The sequence below is a fragment of the Arvicola amphibius genome, chromosome 5 (genome assembly GCF_903992535.2).
Source record: "Arvicola amphibius chromosome 5, mArvAmp1.2, whole genome shotgun sequence".
NCBI classification, from domain to species: domain Eukaryota; kingdom Metazoa; phylum Chordata; class Mammalia; order Rodentia; family Cricetidae; genus Arvicola; species Arvicola amphibius.
In genome coordinates, this window is record NC_052051.1 from 22,106,792 (window position 1) to 22,126,914 (window position 20,123).

The window sequence follows — 20,123 nt, forward strand, 5'->3', positions numbered from 1 at the left end:
AATTATTTCCAGGGGTTCCTGAAAAGTCTCCATGGTGTTGAACAGTCGAGGGCCAGGTATGGTGGTAAATAACTATAATCCCAGCACTGGAAAGGCAGAGCCAAGGAATCTCTGTGAGTTTCAGGCCTACCTGGTCAACATACATATCAAGTTCCAGGTCAGCCAGGGCTACGGAGTTAAGGTCCTAGCTCAAACAATACTAAATTAAATTTTAATCTTTAAAAAAAGTCTCACATGAGGGGCTGGAGAGATGGCTCAGAGGTTAAGAGCATTGCCTGCTCTTCCAAAGGTCCTGAGTTCAATTCCCAGCAACCACATGGTGGCTCACAACCATCTGTAATGAGGTCTGGCACCCTCTTCTGGCCTGCAAGCATACACAGAGTATTGTATACATAATAAATAAATAAATATTTTTTTAAAAAGTCTCACATGAGGGGCTGGAGAGATGGCTCAACTGTTAAGAGCACTGGCTGCTCTTCCAAAAGTCCTGAGTTCAATTCCCAGCAACCACATGATGGCTCTCAACCATCTGTAATGAGATCTGGTGCCCTCTTCTGGCCTGCAGGCACACATACAGGCAAAATACTGCGTAGAAAATAAATAAATAAATCTTTTTTTTAAAAAAAAAATATTTATTCCTTTAATCTCAGCACTCGGGAGGCAGAGGCAGGCGGATCTCTGTGAGTTTGAGACCAGCCTGGTCTACAGAGCTAGTTCCAGGACAGGCTCCAAAGCCACAGAGAAACCTTGTCTCGAAAAACAAAACACAAACAAACAAACCAAGAGTCTCTTACATCCAGTTCTGGAGAAATCTAGAAATAATGCTCACATTTAGGAACAACTGAGTATTTTTTCATTTAAAAATTTTTACTAGGCCGGGTGGTGGTGGCGCACGCCTTTAATCCCAGCACTCGGGAGGCAGAGGCAGGCAGATCTCTTGAGTTCGAGGCCAGCCTGGTCTACAAGAGCTAGTTCCAGGACAGGCTCTAGAAACTACAAGGAAAACCCTGTCTCGAAAAACAAACAAAAAAAATTTACTACACTTTTATTTATTGTGTGTATGCCTATGTGTGGGCCCATGTGCCACAGTATCCATGTGGAAGTCAGAAGGAAAGTGGTGGGAAGTTTCCAATACAGAGAAGGAAAATTAAGGACATTCTAGGACATTCATATAGCAAGAAGCTGACCCCAGAATTATTTAGGTTTTTTTTTAATTATTTAGTTTTTTTAAAGAAGGGTTTTACTGCGTAGCCCTGGCTGGCCTAGAACTCACTTTTTAAATTGCTTACCTCTGCCTCCCAAGTGTTGTCCAGATCCGTAATTACTACTCCAACTGTGTTTATGAGCTACCTCCTCAGGCCTTCCTTCCTGTTTTCTCTCTATGGCACTAATGGCCTCTATCCTGGGTGTTGTGAAGATCAGACCAGAAAAGTCTCTAAGATCCCATTAAAATGCCTAGCACAGAACTGGGGGACATGGCATAGGATGTATGCTTTGGCAAGCATGGCTATGAGTATTATTCCCAGAACCTTAAAAAGATAAAATAAAAGCCAGACTCCATGAAGCAAGCCCAAGAGATGGAGACAGAGCTTCAAGCTCATCCTCCACTGCGTAGGAAGTCTGAGGCAAGTCTGTGCCACAAATAAATACATCCGAAGCTATTCACAACAAGTGGTTTCAAGAAGGGCCCTTGCCTAGTTCACACTAAAAGAGCTCCGTTAGTCTACTAAATTTGACAGGATAGAGACAGGAGAGATGAAGACAGGGAGAGGACGGAGAGTTTAGTTGTCTTGTGGGTTGTTTTCTGTTTTAGACATATGGGCGTTTTACCTGAATATATACTTGTGCACACACGCATGCGTGGTACCCACAGAAGCCAGAAGAATTAGGTCCCCTGGAATTAGGGTTACAGATGGTTGTGAGCCCTATGTGGGTGCTGGGAATCAAATTCAGGTCCTCTGGAGGAGGAGTCAGTGCTCTTAACTGCTCAGTCATCTACCCAGCTGTGTGTGCGTGTGCTTGTGTGTTTATGTATGTGTATGTTTTAAAAGACTTTCTTTTATGTAAGTATCTTTCTTATATGTATGTTTGTGTATCACATACATGCCTGGTGCCTGTGGAAGTTAAAAAGGATGTTGGATCCCCTAGAACTAGAATTTCAGAGAGTTGTTAACTGCTGTGTGGGTGCTAGTTGAACCCAAACAAGGGCTCTTAACCACTCAACCACCTCTCTAGTTCCCAAGAGGACATTGGGGTTTTTTATATAAAATTTTTCTTTACATGTATGAGTATTTTGCCTGTATGTACATGTGTACCACCTGTATACACTGCCCACAGAGTCATCACACACATATGGACCTAGAGTTACAGAGGTTTCAAGTCTTCGGACATGGGTTCTGAAAGCTGACCCCAAGTCTTCTGCAACAGTAGTAAATGCTCTTCACCACTGAGCCATCTCTCCAGCCTTAGAAAAAAAAAAAAAAGGTTTTTACTTGGGGGGAGGAGTGTTTTGTTTTTCGAGACAGAGTTTCTCTGTAGCTTTGGAACATCTCCTGAAACTCACTCTAGTTAGCCTCGAACTCCAGGCCAAAAATAGAGGTTTTAAAAATGCTTTCTAAGCCGGGCGGTGGTGGCGCACGCCTTTAATCCCAGCACTCGGGAGGCAGAGGCAGACGGATCTCTGTGAGTTCGAGGCCAGCCTGGTCTACAAGAGCTAGTTCCAGGACAGGCTCCAAAGCCACAGAGAAACTCTGTCTCGAAAAACCAAAAATAATAAATAATAATAATAATAATAATAATAATAATAATAATAATAATAAAATGCTTTCTAGTTGGGCAGTGGTCGTGCATGCCTCTAATCCCAGACTCAAGAGGCAGAGACAGGCAGATCTCTTTGAGTTCAAGGCTAGCCTGGTCTACAAAGTGAGTTCCAGGACAGCCAGAACTACACAGAGAAACTGTCTTGAGAAAAACAAAAACAAAACAAAACAACAACAACAAAAAGCTTTCTGGGGCCTTTGGGATAGCTCATTGGGTAAAAGCACTTGATGAACAATGCAAACCTGACAATCTGACTTCTATTCCTGCACCTACATAAAGACGGAAGGAGAGAACTGACGCTACAAAAGTTGTCCTCGGATCTCCACACGGTGCCACAGCACACAGCCCACCCCCAACCCACCCATGCATCCTACACATATAATAATAAATAAAATAAGGGTACACCTGACACAAGGTTGCCCCAAGTTTTAGGTAACCTGAAGTACACAGTTAAACACTGACTGGAAAACAACAAAAAATGCATTCTCTAAGAACCCAAACCTTTCTTTTATAATTAAATGGGTTGAGTTTACTCATGCCCTATTATTGAGAATGAGCTGGTTGAATCAGTAGAACTTTCCAGAATCAGTGGAAGAGCCTGGTGCCCAGGCTTTTCCCTGGAATACTTTTTCTCTATGACCTCTAGCATATTTACTCAGCCTCACTAAGGGAACATCTTACACTCACAGTCCCGCCTCCCCCGTCCCCATCACTGTGCAGAAAGGCCTCCAGCCTGGCACATGCAGTGCCCTGAACTCCTTTCTCCCATCTTTCCTTTCTTTTGTATTTCTTTCTTTTTTGCAACAAGGTCTTATTCTACAGCCAAACTCCTGCCTCAGCTTTTCAAGTGGCCAAGATTACACATCTGGCAGTATTCCATTTTCTGGTCACCATCTGTAGGCCCTACTTCAAGGTTTCTTCATTACCAAGGGGTACCCAATTAAGGACCCACACTTTTGTATTTTTTTTTATTTCTTAGATGGAATCTCATGTAGCTGAGGATGTTCTTGAACCCAGACCCTCCTGCTGCCTCTAGCTCCTGAGGGCTGTGATTATACACGAACACAAACATGTATATACATCCCACATACACACAAGCAGGGAGGGCTTGGGAACATGGGAGGTGGAGGCAGGAGATTCAGTCTGAGGCCAGTTCTGAGTACAGAGGGACAGTCTAGTCTCTGGAAGCCAGGCTAAGCTGTATGAGAACCAAGAACTGAACTTAGTCTGAATCCAGATAACAACTACATGCCAAATCAAACGGGTCTCCAAAGATGGGAGCTGGAAAGCAGGGAAGGAGGGAAGTCTATCAAAGCAGTTATGAGCCAGGACTCTACAGCAGGGTGCCTAGGTTGGGAGCAAGCTATTTTGTTCCTAAGCCTCAGGTTCCTCCCCTAAAATATGGAATATCAAAACCTAGTGTATACCTTCACACAGGTTTCCAAGAGCCTGACACACAATAAGCTGTCAAGGCTATTGATCTTGCAGCTCTTAGCCCTACTAATCCAGACTGCTTGTAGTTCCAACCTCTAGAACCTTTGCAGAAAAGCCCCCCTGGTTCATTAGACTTGGGCACAGCCATCAGTACCTCTCAACAAGGCATCAGTTCTATACCCTCCCGTGACATCTGACCTGCTCAATCACAACTCAATACCGGTTTCAGCTGAACTCTTCCAGAAGGTAAGGAACTCTTGTATGTTTGTTTTGCTTTGCTTTGTTTTTTTGAGACAGGGTTTCTCTGTAGCTTTGGAGCCTGACCTGGCACTCACTCTGTAGACCAGGATGGCCTGGAACTCAGAGATCTGCCTGCCTCTGCCTCCCGAGTGCTTGGATTAAAGGTGTGCACCACCACCACCTGGCAGGTAAGGAACTCTTAATGGGCACCCTAGCATCTAACAAGCAGTGACCTTATGTGAAATAAACTTGCTACCTTCCTCAGAAGGAAAGTGGAACAAGGTCAAGATTAAAGGACTTCATGGTGCTAAAACTCTGAATGGCAAAAAAAAAAAAAAAAAAAAAAAAAGAAAAGAAAGGAAAAAAAGTTCTGCATAGAAACAAAACATATGAACCATTAATTATTAATACCCTTTGGGGACACAGGGAGGATGGCAAAAACCTAAGGAATACAGCACCTGAAAAGAGGCCATTATTTTGTCCCTGAGGTCTGCTACCTTTTGAACTTTTCTTCTCAGGCCCTAGGGACTTCAGCCTGCAAGCCACTCCATTGTCTAGAGATGGCAGACTAGAGGTCTAGAGTGAGACCTGGTTTGGGGATTTGGGGTGGGGGTGTTGCTATTTTGTTTTTAGTTTTGGTTGTTTGGTTTTGTGCCCCCCCCCCCAAAGACGGATCACTTTGTGGCCCTGACTAGCCTGGATCTTGTTACATTGACCAGGCTGGTTTTGAACTCACAGAAATCTACCTGACTGTATCTAGCCTCCCAAATAATGGAATTACAGGCATGAGCACCACACTTATAGTGAGTTTTTTGTAGATTCTTTTTCTTTTCTCCCCCTATTTCCTTTTACTGCCATAAAGTTTCACTCTGTAGCCCAGGTTAGCTCCTGAAGCAATCCTCTTGCCTTAGCCTTCTAAATATTAGGTTTATAGGCATGAATCACCATAACCTGGCCACATGTGTGTCCTTTCTGAAAGTCATAGGAAAACACAGCTAAACTACGTTTTTCCAATAAGCAGCCCTTTCGTCGCTTATAGAATGTTAAAAACACATTATTTAATAGACAACTAATTCTCTCTCTCTCTCTCCCTCTCTCTCTCTCTCTCTCTCTCTCTCTCTCTCTCTCTCTCTCTCTCTCTCTCTCTCTCTCTCTCTCTTTAGATTTTTCAAATAGAGTTTCTCTGTGTAACAGCTCTGCCTGTCATGGTCCTAGCTCTGTAGACCAGGCTGACCTTGAACTCAGAAACCCACCTGCCTCTGCCTCCTGAGAGCTGGGATTAAAGGCGTGAGCCACCACTGCCCGGCTTCTCCTCCCATTTTATATTCCTCTCTAAGGCTGGGTTTAAAGGCATGCACCAATACTGACCGGTATCTATGAAAAATTAGTGTGGCTACTGGGATTAAAGGTGTGTGTCACCACTGTCTGGTCTGTAAGGCTGATCAGTGTGGCTGTTTTACTCTCTGAACTTCAGGCAATCTTTATTTATTAAAATACCAATGAAATATCACTACACCTAGGTATTTCAATTATCTGTGTACCTACAGAAGCAAGAAAGGTAACTTAATCCACCCAACTGTAGAAACACACACTACCACACTGTCTTTTTAAGACAGGGTCTCACTATGCAGCCCTGGCTGGCCTGGACTCCCTATGGAGGGAGACCAGACTGGCCTCAAATTCAGAGCCCGCCTCCTGAGTGCTACTATTAAATGTGTAGTAGAATTAAAGAATAGACCTTTTTCATATAGGAAAGAGACCTCCAAAATCACATGCTTCTCCTAGAAAAGACATTCAAATGCACTCCCCACGGACACCTAGGAGTTGGCCTGAATTCCTAGGATTATGTTCCCTCATGGTACAAAGGCCTCAGTTTAAAGTCTTCCCCCAACAGAACCTCTGAGTCCTTTCCCAAAGACCACTGACTCAAGCACCACCTCCCTTTCCCACACCCTCCTATTTATGCTTGGTGAGTAACACCAGACTCTTACATTTTACAAGACCTCTGAAAGCTCAGTTGTTCCATTTGACCAAATAACCAAGGTCCAACTGGAGAGACCCAGGCAAAGATCCAACAAAGCTATTAACGTTATTCCAAGTAAAGGTTTTGATTTTGATGAGGTTACCTCCCTGTTAGTCAAGAACAGACAAAATAGGGGCAGTCCCTGAGAAAGCAGCCCAAAGGCAGCACCCCTCCTTTCTCTAAGCTTGCAATCTATCAAAATGAGTAGCTAGCTAAATAAGACACACACGTGTAATCCCAGTACTCTGCAGGCTGAAGCAGGAGGACTACACAGCCAGAGTTACACAACAAAACCCATCTCAAACCAAAAAAGGTTAAGGCTAGGAGCTGTAGAGACAGATAGCACTGAGGAGTGCTAGCAGCCAGTATTCTTCCCGATGTTCTTCCAGGACCGACAGATAGCACTGAAGAGTGCTAGCAGCCAGTATTCTTCCCGATGTTCTTCCAGGACCCCCGTCCAACTCCCAATACCAACATGACAACTCACAGTCGTCTGTAACTCCAGTTCCAGGAAATTTAACACCCTCTTTTGGCCTCCACGAGCACTGCGTGTACATGACACACATATATATAGATGCAGGCAAAACACCCACATACAAAAAATAAAAACCAATCCAGGCAGTGGTGCACGCCTTTAATCCCAGCACTCAGGAGGCAGAAGCAGGCGGATCTCTGTGAGTTCGAGACCAGCCTGGTCTACAGGAGCTAGTTCCAGGACAGGCTCCAAAGCCACAGAGAAAGACTGTCTCAAAAAAAAAAAAAAAAAAAATATATATATATATATATATATATATATATTTTTTTTTTTTTAATTTAAGGAGGTTGGGCATTGAAGATGTTGGCACACACCACACTAATCCCTACACTTGAAGACAGAGACAAACAGGAGAATCTCTGTAAATTTAAGGCCAATCTATATAGTAAGTTCCAGTATAGGAAGAGCTATATAGTGATCCCTTGTCTCAGAAAAACAAATAAATAATTAACATATAAATGAAATTATTTTCTAATTTAAAAAACTTTTTAAGTGACAGAACACTTACCAAGAATGAGAGCATCCCAATGTCCAGCCCCAGGACCATCAATTATTATATATATAGATACAGATATCTTTTCCATACACCTCCCTAAGAAGCAAGGGCACTAAATCCGTAGATCAAATGCACCTTGAAAGCTGGGTAGTGGTGGCGCACGCCTTTAATCCCAGCACTCGGGAGGCAGAGGTTGGCGGATCTTTGTGAGTTCAAGGCCAGCCTGTTCTACAAGAGCTAGTTCCAGGACAGGCTCCAAAGCTACAAAGAAACCCTGTCTTGAAAAACAAAAAAAACAAAAAAATGCACCTTCAAGTACTGATTTCCAGACCCCACTAGCAATGGTTATCAAGACATTCTCAAGGAACTCATCATTGGAAATCTAGTAGTTTTGTTTGTGTTACTGGGGATCCATCCAGGAACTCCCATATCCCAAGTAAGTAATCTATCATCAAGCTACATTAACCACCCACCTGAGCCATGTTATTCTGTCTCTTTTTGAAACAGGGTCTCAGCACAGAGCCCTGGCTGGCCTGGAACTCCCTATGTAGAACAGATACCTGGAACAGCAAGCTTCACTCTAACTTTGCCACCGGAGTGTTGGAATCAAAGGCACACATCACCAAGCTCCACCCACAGCTCCTCTAATTTCTGAAAGGATTTTTATTATTATGTACATGTGTATATGATACCTGTGACTGCAGGAATAAATTTCTGTAGTTACTGCTCTCCTTCACATTTACATGATTCCAGGAATCAAAAGCAGGTCATCAGCAAGCACTCTTACTTATTGAATAATCTTACCAGTCCCTTTTTGTCTTCTTTTAGAGGCAAAGTCTTGCTATATAGACCAGACTAGCCTCAAACTCTATCAGGCACATAAACTTATATCTACAGGGCAGATGCAGCAACCCAGGATAGCTATGAATATGGCCCAATACATTTGCAGATGACTGTCAGTCATAATGCAATGTCAAAAGGTTAAACACTGCATCTCAAACTCCCCGCCTCACCCTTTGGAGCAATGGGATTTCAGGTAAATGTGTCAGTTCTGGGATAGGGTTTGCTTAACATTTTTTTCTAAGATTTGTTTATGTATTTTATGTATATGAATATTCTGTTTGCAAGAAGTCTACATGACAGAAGACGGCATCAGATCCTATATTAGAGGTTGTAAGTCACCATGTGGTTGCTGGGAATTGAACTCAGGACTTCTGGAAGAGCAATGAGTGTTCTTAAGAGCTGAGCCATCTCTCCAGGCCCTCTGGAATAGTTTGTGGTGTCTGTACTTAGTATGTTTTCAAAATTCAGAAGCACAATATTAAGCACCTTTAAAATTCAGGAAAATGGTGATTCATTAGTCCCTGCACTTAGGAGGCAGGGACTGGTAGATCTCTCTAAGCCTTAGAGGACAGCCTGGTCCAGGCCAGCCAAAGACAGAAAGTGAGACCATGCCTTAAAAATAAACAAACAAACAACTAAATAAATAAATAGAATCTAGGAAGAAATTACCAAGTAACTGGTTTTTGAACAGGGGAGCTAAAAGCACTACAATTCACTTTTGAACTTATTATTTGTTTTGTTTTTTCGAGACAGGGTTTTAGTGTCTAGCCCAGCTGTCCTGGAACTCACTTTGTAGACCAGACTGGCCTGAATTTAGATATCCACTTGCCTCATTCTCCTGATTGCTGGAATTAAAGGCATGCATTACCACCCACTCCCTCAAGTCTTAAAGCAAAGCAAACCATTTTTTGTGTTGTTTGGGAGTCTCCTGTAACCTACCTAGGCAGACCTCACTATGCAGATGTGAGATGGCCTTTGAATTCTTGATTCTCCTGGGTTCCACCTCCCAAGTGCTGGAATTCTAAACACAATACAATCCACTTATCTGGTTGCTAATTGCCCTTTCACCCTTAAAATTTCATGCTACTTGCCCTGCTAATTAAAAGGGGGAAAGGCAGTGGGGGGGGACGACGGGACGGACACTGGAGAGGGAGCCAGGCAGGATGATACACGTCCATAATCCCAGCACAGAAGAGGCAAAGATAGGTAGATTCTCTCAAATTCAAGGCCAACCTGACTTACGCAGGGAGATCTCATCTCAAAAAAAATAAATAAGGGCTGGAACTATGGCTCATTGGTTAATAGAACTGGCTGCTCTTCCGGAGGACACAGGTTCAATCCCCAGCACCCAAACAGAAGCTCACAACTGTCTGTAACTCTAGTTCCAGGAGAGCCCGCACCCTCTTCTGGCCTCAGAGGGCATTCACAAAGTACACAGACATACATGAAAGCAAAACACAAAAAATATTTTTAATTAAGATGGAAAAATAACAAATAAATGAGGTAGGGAAAAGAAAAAAATTAATAAATTTGTTTTTAATCCCACTTCTCAGGAGGCAGAGGTAGGTGGATCTCTGTGAGTTCCAGGATAGCCAGATCTATGTGGTAAGACCCTGTCTCAAAAAAAAAAAAAAAGTTTAAAAAGGGGAGGGGTGTGTACCAGGCAAAATGAGGCAAATCTCTAAGTTGGAGGTCAGCCTGGTCTATATAGTAAAACCTTGTCTCAAAATAATAAATGAACAATAAAGGTGCTAAGAGATTGAAGAACCACCTTGATTCCAAAAATGCACACATACATACACATACTTCATACACACAAACACACACACACACGCGTGCGCGCGTGTATGTGTGCACATGTGTGCGCGTTTAAAATAAGCATTATTTAAAAGCATTTACAAGTAAATGTGGATAAATACAAACTACAGCCTGAAAAACAAACAGTCTCCCTCTTGGTGATGCAGACAGGCAGCTAACATTGAATGGAGAGCACAAGTCAGACTTCTTTGAAAACATCAGGTAGTTCTGAATGAAAAATATCCCACAACTGAGAAGAGTACACAGAGGCAGAAGAATGTTGACACTGGGCATGAAGACAAGCTGGCTGTTTGGCTAGAAAGAAGAAAGCACCAGCAAAAGTGACTTGGGACAAGGAAAGCATTGGCAGTCTGCCCACAGAAGCACGTGAAGGAAATCAGACCTGCTACTAGGCACTCCTGCAGGCAACTGGGCTTCTAAACAAGGTCCCTACAGATCAGCAACTGCCCAGCGTCCAGCTGGAGAGAAAGAGGCCTGGGCCCAAGAGCACAAAGTGATTGGCCTGAGGTCACATGTGAGTGAGTGTAAGAGCTGGGACCAGTGCCAGATCCAGATCAAATCTGTCACTGAAGATAATCTGACATTCATGTGAGGAATGGAGGGCTTACAGGGAGATCAGGGACACAAAAAAGTCCAGATCAGGCTGGAAAAGGGCCATGAAGGCTAACAGGTACGAATGAATCAAGAGATTCAGAATGGAAAAAAAACTACTGAGATCTGGGTATAAGCAGCAGATGCCTAGAATTCCAGTACCTGGGAGGTAGAGGCAGATAAGACCAGGAGTTCAAAGTCAGTCTAGGCTACATAAGAGAACCTAGCTTAAAAATCTAAAGCAAAGAAATGTCCCCAGAACACAAGAAGAAAGTGTCACAAACTAAGAGCTCATCCAAGAATGTCAGCAGATCGCCAGGCCTGCCTTCTGGAGCATTAACAGATGAACCAGAAGCTTCCATTCAGGGCCAAGCACCTAGTTTCAGCCTGGCCTTTCTCAGGTCCATTTGAAGAACCAGAAAATCAAAAAGAACTGCAGAGACTCCAGTGGCTTGATGTGGAAAATCCTGACTCCCTTCTCAAGGTAACAAGAGAGGAATCAGGAACAACAAGCTGGCTATGCAGTACTTACTAGAATGATTCCATGTCAAAAATTATCCATCAGACTTGGCGTACGAGAGCTCAACAGAAGAGCACTTGTCTTGAATGTACAATACCATGGTTCAAACATCAGCCCCCAAGGCCAAAAAAAATTTTTAAAAAGTTCACCTTTAAACAACATATATTTACACACTTAAATCTGGCAATATACAGAGAAACCAGTAATTCTGTAGACAGTTTAAAAAGCTAAAGGTTGGCCAGGAACAGTGCAACCACAGTGCAACTATCTACAGTACCAGAATTTGAGGTAAGACAGCCTTGGGCTACACACAGCAAGACTATCTCAAAGAGTGGGAGGAAGGGTTGGAGGCTAGAGAGATGACTCACGGATTAAGAGTACTGGCTGCTTTTTCAGAGGAACCCAGTTCAATTCCTGATAGTCACACTGCAACTCACAACTGAATGTAACTTCAGTTCCAGGGGATCTAATTCCCTCTTTGACATCTATGGGCACTAGGCATGCATGTGGTACAGATATAAACATACAGGCAAATACATAAAACAAAATAATCTTTTTTTTTTAACTGAAAAAAAGGGAGGGAAAAAAGAATTTGAGCAAACCAAGTTATGGTGGCACACACTGCCTTAACCCCAGCACTCCAGAAGCAGAGGCAGGTGGTCTCTGTGAGTTCAAGGCCAGCATGAACTACAGAGCTTTCCAGGAAAGTCAAGGCTACAGAGAAACCCTGTCTTAAAAAAAAAAAAAAAGAAAGAAAAAAAGAAAGAAATTGGACACACTGGTATAAATCTGCAACCCCAGCAGGCAATTCAACACAAGATCCTGTCTGAAAACAATGGACTTGAACAAACTTATAGACGGTGTCTGGACAAAGAGAAAAGGGAAAACAATACCATTTGGTTAACAATCAGATTTCTGTTTTCACTGAGCACTCCAGCTAAATGTGGATCTGGCTACTCAATGTGTTCTTCCCTAATCTTAACACCACCCAAAAACTAGAACGGCATATATTCAGACCCCACCCCCACCTACTAAATCCAAGCAGCATTTTAGCAAGACAGGTAGGTCATTCTTTCCACATTCAAGATGAAAAGCAGGAATGTGGGACCCTTCAAGGGTGTACTTAAAGCATCATACAGAGAGCAGCAACAGCCAAATAAAGAGACAAACTACCTGTTCACATAAGCAATCATATTTTATTAGGGCCTACTCAGACAGACCTCCAATTTTTTTTAAGAAATATACTGAACACAGGATTTATTTCTCTTCCTGAAATAACACAACTTAGTTCTAGGGTTTTAATGAACAAAAAATCTGAAGCAGCTTAGCTGTTCCAAAACACAATAATGGTCACTTTTATTCAAGTTTTCACACCGAGTTCAGGGCACTTCCCCACAAGCTCCATTTAATTCCTTCAGGTTCCCAGGGGTACCATTAAATCCCCCAGCATCCCTAGGAAGCAGGTGCCTGGCAAATGTCCAGTTTCATGAGATTCAGGACTTGGGCCTTGAAATGCTGTATTCCTGCCCTGTCCTATTGGTATAGCTTCTCAGACCCCAAAGCCCTCCCCCAGCCTCGCCTCCTGCAGCTGCACTATCAAGTACTTCCCAAAAGGAAGAAAGGTCAGAGGAGTCATTATCCCCTAAGCATGTGAAACTCCAGCTGTGGAGAAATGAATCAGAGTTCAAGGATGAAAAGCAAAAATCTGGAGGGGAAAAGAGAACTATTAGGGATGAGGACTTATTGAGACAAGATGTCCCAGATGTTTGTAGATTTTTAAAGTGGGGATTTGGAGAAAAGACAGGCAGATACTCAGATATTCAAAAAGAATGAGAGAGAGAAATACACACAGTTTTTCTTTTCTTTCTATTCATTCATTCATTTATTTATTTTTGAGGCAGAGTCTCTATATAGCTCTGGCTGCCCTGGACCTCGCTCTGTAGACCAGGGTGGCCTCAAATTAACAAAGATCTGCCTGCCTCTGCCTCCAAGTGCTGGGACTAAAGGTGGCACCACCATCACATCAGGTTGCTACACACTGTTTTTCAAGCAGAGAATCAAATCCAGGCCCTCCACACACGGTAGGCAAATATCCCACCACTGAGCTATATCCATCAGCCCATATGACTTCTTTTCTTGATACAGAGAACTAATGGAGGTAGTTTATGGGCTACAAGGAATACATTACTAGAAAAATCTCTTAAAGCCTTCACCCAGAACAGAGAGGTTTAAAAAAAAAAGAAAAAGAAAAGAAAAAAAAAGAGGAACTGGACGGTGGTGGCACACACCTTTAACCCAAGCACTCGAGAGGCAAAGACACAAAGACAGGAGGATCTCTATGAGTTTGAGGCCACCCTGGTCTACAAAGCGAGTTCCAGGGCAAGCTCCAAAACTACAGAGAAACCCTGTCTCAAAAAGAAAGAAAGAATGAGAAGAATGAAAGAAAGAGAGAGAGAGAGAGAGGGAGGGAGGGAGGGAGGGAGGGAGGGAGGGAGGGAGGAAGGAAGGAAGAAAGAAAGAAAGAAAGAAAGACAGACAAAAAAAAAAATGACTGGGCAGTGGTGGTGCATGCCTTTAATCCGAGCCCTCAGGCAAGCGATCTCTGTGAGTATGAGTCAGCCTGGTCTACAGAGGGAGTTCCAGGATAGCCAGAGCTACACAGAGAAACCCTGTTGGGGCGGGAGGTGGGGGGGGGGGGGAGTGGGAAATAGAACCTACCTAATCAGATCTGTTTGCTTGATACAGGGTCTTGCTATGTATCCCTAGCTGGCCTGGAACTCATCAAATGGCCCAGGCAGCCCTCAAATTTGCAACAATTCTCCTGCTTCGATTGCAGGGGTCAGACCCACAAAAATTATTGAAAACTTCACCAGAAACTTACAGGAAGTAAAGCATCAGAAGATTTAAAGAGTCCTACAAATAACAAAAAAAAAAAAAAAATTACAAGGGGATTCCTTTATAATTTGACTGCAGCAACAGGTCAGGAAGTCCTGGTCTTGTGGCCACTTCCAACAAAGAGGAAGAGAGAGAAGAATCATTATCATCACCAGACAAGCAAAACAGTGTCCAACAGGAACCAGAAGCCAGAAAAATGCCTGGATAGGCAGTGAACCAAAAGGGAATTTCTATTTGCAGAAAGATAAACGACATTAAGAAAAAAAAAAAAAAAAAGTCATGCGAGCCAGGCATTCCTGCAGAATCCCAACACTTGTGAGGCTGAGGCGGGGGATCCCATGGGTTCAAAGTCAAATTGGACTACTATTCAATAAGTGATAACCTGGACTTCATGAGACAGGACCTCACAAAAACAATGAAAGCGGCGAGTCTGGAAGGGGATCCTGTCAGGGAAGAAAGGATTGGGAGGGGTGACTAAAAGAACTGCCCCGGGGAGGGCACAGAAAGTGTTCTGCAGCTATGCAGAGGAAGGAAGACCAAAGAGACACATTAAAGAGCTTGGGAGAGCACATGAAGAGGAATGCGGTTCTAAAGAGGGAAGGAAACGCAAGAGTGAAACTATCTTGAATGGCAGAAAAGCTTAAAAGAAAGAAAAAAGAGGGGCTCAGAAGGAGCACCTGTAATCTCAGTCCCGGCCAAGGCAGCAGGACCATAAATTGGAAGGCAGCTGGCACTGCACAGTAAGTTCCAGGAGAGCTGCACAGCACGACCTGGTCTCAAAACAGGATGGTTGGCTAGCTAGCCGCTTGACACTTGCAACCAAGAATGACCACCTGAGGTTGATTCCTAGAACCCACAAAGGGGAAGGAGAGAAATAACATCCTTCAAGTTGTCCTGTGGTCGCCACATACATGTCATGGTATACACCAAACAATAACAAAAAAGGACAAGGTTGGAAAATGGGGGAGGGAGTGCTCAAGAATGACCCGATCTAGGAGTGGGAGGATCCAAGAGAAAGGTGTGTTCAGCATTTGCTGCACCCCCAGGATGATGTTTCCTGCTAAAAGAGGTGCATCTCAAACCTTGAAGAAGCCCAGAAAGTAAACACACTCTCAGACAAGAAAGCGGGTCTCCCCCAAGAAACAAGTTAGGTTGGAGAATGCCTGAAAAGTCACAACCCCAAGGACAGACTTAAGTACAAGTCAGTGAAACCCCTTATAGGTGAAACAGGAAAACTATGGGCCATAGCATCAGGATTTGGACTAGAACCGGAAAGGGATGCTCACCTCAGACTGTAGTGGGGGCGGGGGAGAACTGACTCTCAAATTTACTAACTTCTGAAAGCATACCAGTTTTGGGGCCTGGAAAGAAGGATTCTTTTCCTCAGAGTTGTGCGAAATAATAAAGTATTCCAAAACTCTGGTTACGGACCTGACTTCTGAGAGACCTATCAGTAGACTGAAAAGGGAGAACTGTTAATTAGGTTTGAATATGGGAGTGTCGCCTCGGAATAGGAGAGCAAAGAAAAGCGAGGATGTCTTCAGTCCGTTCTCAAGGATGGTTAGAAACTGAGAGAAGCGCTTAAGGAATGGGAGCGACGCCCAAATTTTACAAACTATAGAGAAAGGGGACACTCCCATGTTCCCATGTACAGGGTCTTGAGGGCAGGGTGTGCTTCCCATAGCAGGTTAAGAAAGGCACTATACGAAAACGTGTTCCCACGGCATAAGCAGCAGTGCACCCCAATCTCACTGGTCAAGCTGGGGGTGCAGATCCGGCACCCCTCCCCACCCCCACTGCCCCGTTCCGCGCCCCGGGCCCGCACCTCGCAGCCCAGCCCCCTCGGTCCGAGCTGATTGGCCGTAGTGGCCGTCACTCCCGCGGGAAGCCGCAGTGATTGGGCGGAGCTCGCACGCCCGCCACGCTCACAGCAGAGGTCCCCGGGCCTCCCTCCGGGGCTAGGTAATCGGGGGCCAGACGGGGAGCGGGACTGAGCCAGGGTCCCGCAGTAGCGGGGGCCTCCGTCCCCGGTCCCGCCCGCACGGCGCGCGCGCGGCACGGGGCCTGCCCCCGCCATGGCCCCAGCCAGCTGGCTACGCGTCGCCGCGCCTCGCCACGAGCTCACCTCACGGCCCCGCTCCTGCTGCGCCGCTCGAGGACCAACCGACAGAAGGACTGTGCGCGCTGCGCACCACGTGACCCCGGGGACGCGCCCAGCGTATCCCCCGCCCCCTACACACACGCACCATCGCCACCACCAAGTGACGCAGCGGCCCGTCAGCCCCGCCCCGGGCCCCGCCCCACCCGGTCACCGGGACGACAGCGCGAGCAGGCCACGCCCACCTCCCTGCCGCGGGAACACTAAGTCCGCACTCACCCGTGACCGCTGAGGTCACTAGAAGCCGGGGCCTGGGTGCTGCCCATTTGCCGTCTTAATTCGTCTCCTCAATGCGTCTGGAAATCACCCACTTTCCTCAGGCTCCCTTCACCACTCTCCACGAAGATAGTGATCTTTCCAGTCCGTCCTTCACACGCGAGGTCTTTTCGAAACGCCCTGTTCCCTTCTCCCGATGAAGAGCTAAGTCTTCAAGCTCGATTGTCACCAGGCCTTCTCAGTCTCACCATCCAAGTCTGCCCTGCGTGCTCTGCCTCTTTCAAGTCCTCAACTGAGCTTTCTCACCGCTGTCTTTGCTTTGCTCTCACCCCTACAAAAGGATTCCAACGGCTGCTGAGGGAGGAAAAAAAGCTGTATTTTTCTCTAGGGACCAAGGTCCAAGATGCAGACACAACAAAAGAGAGGTTTTCCCAGTGGGACTCAGCAAGTGCCAACAAGCAGTGCTAAAACTGCTATTTACCGGGCGCTCATGAGTTGATTTAACACTGGAAGCAACCAAACTTGCGCTTCTTAAATTATAAGTCTAATCACATCATTGCTCTATGCTCCTTAACCTATCAATCAATCTATCCTTCTGTATCCTGTGCCTTTGCTCATCTGACCACATTTTCTGTTGCTCTGTTATTCCTGTTTGTTTAAAACATTCTCAGTGTATAGCTGCAGCGAGTCTGGAATTCAGTACATAGACAAGGTTAGCCTTAGTCATCCACATCTCTCTGCCCCTGGAGTACTGAGATTAAAGCCCATCGTCCACACAAAAACACAGCTTTCAAGCCAAAGGAAGTTAAGAGATTGTTTTGGGGGCCAAAGTGTGAATGATCATGCCCGGGAAAAATACAAATTTAAATTACCTACTTCATGGAAGTAGTTTCATGGACTTTTATAGCAACAGAACAAAGAATGTTATAAACCAATACGTTTTTAAAAACTGCATTAGTAGAGACCAGATTTAGAATTCTTGGCAATCCTCCTACCTCAGCTTCCCATATATAAGCCCCTACATCTGCCTGTAAAATGAAATTTCTCAGATGCTAATGAACCAAAATATAGTAATTTGACTCTGAGATTCCACTGTAAAAGGTGAGAACCAATCCCTGAAAGTTGTCCTCTGACCTCCATAAAATTAACCTGCACTCACACATCATTCAAACACACACGCTAATAATAATAATAATAATAATAATAATAACAAACTTTTAAGAATTTTCATACCTTGGTAGAGAAATTGTAATAGTTTATAAATTAAAATTATGTTCATCTGTCAGACACTGGTGGTATATACCTTTAATCCCAGCACTCAGGAAGCAGAAAGTAGGTGAATCTCTGAGTTCAAGCAAGTTCCAGGACGACCAGGACTACACAGAGAAACCCTGTCTTGAAAAATTTGAAAAAAATATTTTGTTGTAAGTACAAGCATTGACACTACTGTAATTATAAGCAAATATGAGGACTGTAGGAAGGATAGCGGGAGTCCTGAGCAGCAACAGGCTAGCAGGCTTAGGAAACGAGGAAGCCCGAGTGGCTCAATCAGAGGCAGCAGCTGGTGCCCTTGGCAGCACAGAATTTCGATCTTTGTCTTTGAGCAAAGTCTTGACCAGCAGCCACTGTTGAGCAGCCAGTTTCAGGTCATGTGGAGGGGGCAAGCCACGAGGGAAAGAGGAATGGTCAGCCTCTGTAGTTCTTCCAAATACAAAAGAGAGAGGCGGGGCTGGAGAGATGGTTCAGTGGTTAATAGCACTAGCTGTTCTTCCAGAGGAACTGGGTTCAATTCCCAGCACCCACATGAAGCACAACTATCTATAACTCCAGTTCCAGGAGTATTCTGACACCTTCACACCAAAGCAAATAAAGTTAAATTAATTAAAAAAAAAAAAAAAAAAGGGAGGCATGGCGGAAGAAAGACACTGGCCAGCAGAAAACCTGATACTGATATGAACAAAGTCTCCTCAGAACTAAACTTTGATTGATCTTACTTTTGGGAGGATGGGGGGGGGGGGGGCGGAGATAATCTATCTTGGCCATGTTGGTGAGTTCCAGGCGAACCTCAGCTATATACTGAGATTCTCTCAGTGAAGCAAGTAAGGGCACGGTGGTTCAATGGGTAGAAGGGCTTGTCTTAGGAGTCTGGTAACTTGAGTTTGATCCTGGAACCCTGAGTGGAAGGGGAGAACAAACTCTGGAAATTTTTCCCCTGATTTCCATAGACGGGCCCTTGTTATGAAATAATCTTTTTGTATACTGTGAAGCTGCACCTTTGCCAAAGCACCTTCTGGTTGGTTTAATAAAAGAGCTGACTGGCCCGTAGCTAGGCAGGAGATATAGTCGGGACAGCCAGACAGAGGACACTGGGATGAAGAATACCAGAGTCTCCGGAGTCTCAAGAGATGCAGAGAGAGGAGCAAGATGAAGGTGCTGTGTTGAAAGAAGGTACTGCCACATGGCAGAGGGTAGATAAGAAATATGCATTAATTTAATATGGAAAAGTTAGCTAGTAATCAGCCTGAGCATTTTTAAATAATAATAAGTCTCTGAATGGTTATTTGAGTCTGCCTGCAAAGACACAGAGAAACTCCAACTACAGGCTCTGACACCAGCAATCACACACTCACTAATAATCACTAACCTCTCCCAACTAAAAACAGGAGAAAAACAAATTGTAAATTCTTCTTAAAATTGTAAAAAAAAAAAAAAAAAAAAAAAGAGCCAGGCGGTGGTGGCGTACACCTTTCATCCCAGAACTCAGGAGACAGAGACAGGAGGATCTCTGTGAGTTTGAGGCGAACCTGGTCTACAAGAGCTAGTTCCAGGACGAGCTCCAAAGCTACAGAGAAACCCTGTCTCGAAAAAAAAAATTGTAAAAAAAAAATTATTTTTTATTTCACATATATTGGTGTCTTGCTTGCATGTATTGCATGGAAGTCTATGCTCTTCATGCATGCTGTGTCAGGGAGGCCAGAAGAGGGCGTCAGATCCCATGGAGCTAGAGTTACCATGGCTTTTAGACCCGTGTAGACGCTGAGAACTAAACTCAGGTCCTCTGGAAGAGGCCAAGTGCTCCTAACCACCAAACCATCTCCCCAGCCCCAAATGATCTTTTGTTTTCCTACTTGATTTTGAATATAGCCTATTTAAGATATCTCTAGAAAACGTAAGCCACACATTTAATCCTAGAACTCAGGAGGCAGTCAGGCCAGCCTGATCGACATAGTGTGTTCCAGGCCAGGTAGAGCTATACAATGAAACTGTGTCTCAAAAAAGAAAAAGAGGGCTGGAGAGATAGCTCAGAGGTTAAGAGCACTGCCTGCTCTTCCGGAGGTCCTGAGTTCAATTCCCAGCAACCACATGGTGGCTCACAACCATCTATACTGAGATCTGGCGCCCTCCTCTGGCGTGCAGGCATACACTGAGGCAGAATGTTGTATACATAATAAATAAATAAATCTTAAAAAAAAAAAAAGAAAAAATTAAATAAATAAATAAAATGATCAAATAATGACCAAACACAAAATACTA

General features: G+C 44.4%; 1 protein-coding gene across 2 annotated transcripts in view; it reads right to left on the reverse strand.

The window, feature by feature from the left end:
• The window catches only part of Phf20 (PHD finger protein 20), a 95,575-nt gene extending 78,652 nt beyond the window's left edge, over positions 1-16,923 (reverse strand). The window contains exon 1 of one of the 2 annotated variants that reach the window (XM_038329727.1): positions 16,593-16,923. The gene's annotated coding sequence lies outside the window, so the exon portion shown is untranslated. Of the gene's footprint in view, positions 1-16,340; positions 16,462-16,592 lie in introns of those variants that run through there. The other variant, XM_038329726.1, reaches the window with a different exon arrangement.
• Positions 16,924-20,123: the final 3,200 nt, after the last annotated feature.